Raw genomic sequence first — 3,950 nt, forward strand, 5'->3', positions numbered from 1 at the left:
AGAAACATTAGCTGCCTATAGCGTATGAGATCCCACATAGCAAATTTATAGACTCTACCCTTTATATAAACTGATTTTTGGAGCATGGTATTCGTGCTAAACATTTTTTTTGCCCAGATTCAAAGAGTATAACTTGCACAGATTTATGCTACATAAGAGCTTTTCACAACTAAAGCTCTTGAAGATCCCCAGATTTGAATATCAAATACTTTTTGTTCAATTGGAATAAGAAAGAACAATCTCAAAAAGAAGCCGACTTTAAAGCTGAAACATAAGCTGAACAAACAACTTGAGCAATACTTGCGCGCATTTTACAGGGTATTGTAGGGGGACAGCAAAAAATAGAAGATAATATAAAAACAAAAGCAACAAAAAATAATAGAAATAACAAGCACGGCCACGGCTGTCAGTGGGCAAATGTCCTGCTGAAAGTCTGAAGGCTGACGGCTGCCAAAACGGCGCGTGTCAAATGTCAGGCAGTCAGTCGTTCAGGCCGTCAGTCCGTGAGTCCGTGAGTCCGTGAGTCCATGGGCTGCCCCCAATGCCCCCACCACCCTCTTTAAGCAGCTCCATGACCACTGCTGGCAGTTACCTACAGGCGTGCCCCTGCTCCTTAGCGGCGCGTAGGTAGAGCTGCCTCCAACTGTGGACTGCGGACTACGGACTGTGGAGTGTGGAGTGTGGACTGTGCCGGTTATGCCGGTCACGTCGCACGTTGAAAATACCACAGATGTCATCAGCGCGCGACGAGGACGAGCTGCAAATCTCTGATCTGTTGATGAGATTGTGTCACAGCCGCCCGTCAACAGACGACGACGGGCAGACGGGCAACAGCTTAACTAAGGTTAAGCCCTCGCTTGGCATACACCCAACACACACACACACACACACACACCCGACACACACAGTCTGGGGGTGTATTGTGTGTCGCTTTTTTGCTTGGGTTTGAGTGTCAATGACAAGAGTACTTAAGAGATTTTCACATCGTTACAAAGAGAATTGGGTAGAAATTAAAATTAATGCTTTTTCGTGTTGTTGTTGTTGCCTTTTTTGCCGTTGCTGTTGCTTGTTTGTGTTTCACTTCTGTTGTTGCTTCTCTGCTCATTTTTTGTATCTTTGACTTAGCCGCTGTCACTTGACTCCAAAATCGGAATAGTTTCCAAAGGAATTGTTGCCATTGAGTGGCCAGCAGATAATCCATGGGTAGCTCAATAAATCTTCCATCATATTAAGGATCGCTGTCAGACCTGCTACCTTATGTGAATTGTGTCTAACAGGGCAACCAAGGCCAATATGTGAAGTATGGAAAACGACTAGACTCTGATCACAATCTATTCCCCGTACATAAGATGTCTAAGTAAGGCTCGAAGCTCAGGCTAATGTAGTTCTGTCTTAGCTAAGCTTTAACCACCGATTTTTGAGCAAACTAGTTCGACGCAAAGACATCAAAGCCACGCACGCTTCTGACTTTATGTCCAGTCGATCCAATTAAGTTTCTCAGCTTATTTGCTGAATAGAATCCGTATTTGCCACTGACATGCATAAATCTGTCTGGCAACCCTGCAATACCAACAACTAGTCAAATAAATACTTGCTTACCAATATATAAACTGTTTGCTAGATTTTACGAACAAGACATTAGAAACCAACAAGTTGTTGTGGTTTGTTTTGGAAAGGAAACCTTGAAGGTAATAGGTTTTCAATAAATGCCAGAAAGGAGTGCAACACGCCAAAGCTGGCAACTTGCCACGTTTTCTGCACTGAACTTTCTCTTCTCACCCTCCAATAAAATGTCTTACTATATCTCTATATTTCATATCAATAAATCACTATCCTAACTATTTAGTAGCTATTTTATAAAGTAAATTTTTTATTTAGCATAACACAATACAATTTATAAGTATTATTGTTTATCCCCATCTGTCTTTATTCCATAGCAAGTTTCTTTACTCTTTTTAATAACTTCTTTCATTTTGTTCTTCTTAATATGGGAAGTTAGGTTTTTATTTCTTCTTTACTTAAAATTCCATCTAAGCTGTAGACTCTAAAATGACGACACAGACAAGATAGGCCGTAAAAAAGGGGCATACCTGGGCGGAACAAGCAAATAACATTATTTTATTCGCGATTTTCTATTTTAATCTGCAAAATACTAAGCTGGACACTTGTTTTGTCGACTATCCACAAATAAAATAAGACAGTCAAAAGAAACGTCTATAAGTAATGCAACAGCTCCTGAAACTCGGGGACTATGAGTGCTAGAAATGCGAAACTTGGTATATAGTCTAAATAGGATAAATACAAATTATATTAATTTGATATTTAGCAATATATTCTGTTGCAGCCAAGTTACGCTGGCAAATACTGCAAGCACTCTCTACACTGGCCAATTGAGAACCAGCGTAAATCTAAACGAAAAATTTGATTTAATTTGGGATTGTAAACCAAAAATTTAGTTTGCGTTGCCATTGCAACCGGATTGCAGACGAAAGCTAAGCAACATTTCAAGTGGCAAGTGGCAAGCGGCAAGCGGCAAGCGTGGCATTATGAGCTAACAAAATTCAAACCACAATTTGCGCCAGCCAAAAATACGCCAAAAAGGCATCGACGGCAGCGCTGCCCCCACAGGGCCAACACCTCAGCAATTCAAGAATTTTGTGTAGCGATCAGAGCATAAGCCACAACCGCATAATACAGTTTTATTTATATGCCACACACACATACACACACACACACACACACACACACACAGCTTGTGCGCGTGTGGGCGTGGCTGCCGTGGGGATTGCACAGACAACAGGATTAAAAAGCGCTCGAAAAATTGGCAACATGTTTAATAATTATATTTGGTGAATGTGCTTTTTGTGTTGCCGCACACACGCACACACACTCGCACATACGTACATATGCGAAGACAAGGCAAATATGTTTTTTGACAAAACACAGCAGCACATGTTGCCGTTGTGCTGCTGCTGCCGCTGCTGCTCGTGCTCGTCGTCGTCCTTGTCGTCGAGGCAAATGGCATAAAACAACCACAAGCGCCGCAACATTTGACGACTGTCTACCGCATGCACCCCATTCCCGCCGCAGCCTTAGCACCACAGCACCGCCGCCCGCCCCCCCTGTCCACTGAATGACGCACTGACTGACAAGCGCCTTATCATTAAGGTAAACAGCAGCAACAACAACAGCAGCAGCAGTTGTCATCAGCATCATCATCATCATCAGCTACGGCGTCAACAACCTCAAAATTCGTTGCCCCTGTTGTTGTTGTTGCTCGTGTTGTTGCTGTTGTTGCAGTTGTTGTTGTTCTTGTCTGTGCATAGAGCAAAAAATGAGGCAGCCAAAACAAAAGCAGCAACAACAACAGTTGCTGCTGTCCCTGCTGCTGTCACAGACATTGGCAACAAGAGCAGCAACCAAAAAAAAAAACACACACACACAAATACAGCACAGGCACACCTGACAAGCGCCACACAACACAGAAACACACACACACACACATATGTTCATGTGGCACTTATGCAAAAAAGGTAGCAACAACAATCAACGTGCCACATTGACAATGCCAGACGCGCCAGATGTGTGTGCGTGTGTGTGTGTGTGTGTGTGTGTGGGTCTATGCTGCTGTGTGCGATGACTGATGAGCGACATGTGGCGCGCTCGCATATAGCCATGCCACATGCCACATGCCACATGGCACATGCCTCAACGCACTTGCCACCAACCGCTAGCAACTTGCCGATGCGCTGCTCTATTGGCCAAGAGGGTGTTGTTATCAACAAAAAAGCAACAGCAACAACAACAACAACGCTGCCCCAGACAATGACTATGACAATGACACACAGCAACAGCAGCAACAACCGCATGCAAGCAGCAGCAATTTCTGGACTTTGATTGAGCGTAAAGCAAACAGCAAAGCGAACTTTGTCAGGAAAAAAAACAAAGGA

This window comes from Drosophila novamexicana, unplaced genomic scaffold (genome assembly GCF_003285875.2).
Source record: "Drosophila novamexicana strain 15010-1031.04,08,12 unplaced genomic scaffold, DnovRS2.1 tig00002161-arrow-arrow-pilon, whole genome shotgun sequence".
In the NCBI taxonomy this organism is placed as follows: Eukaryota; Metazoa; Arthropoda; class Insecta; order Diptera; family Drosophilidae; genus Drosophila; species Drosophila novamexicana.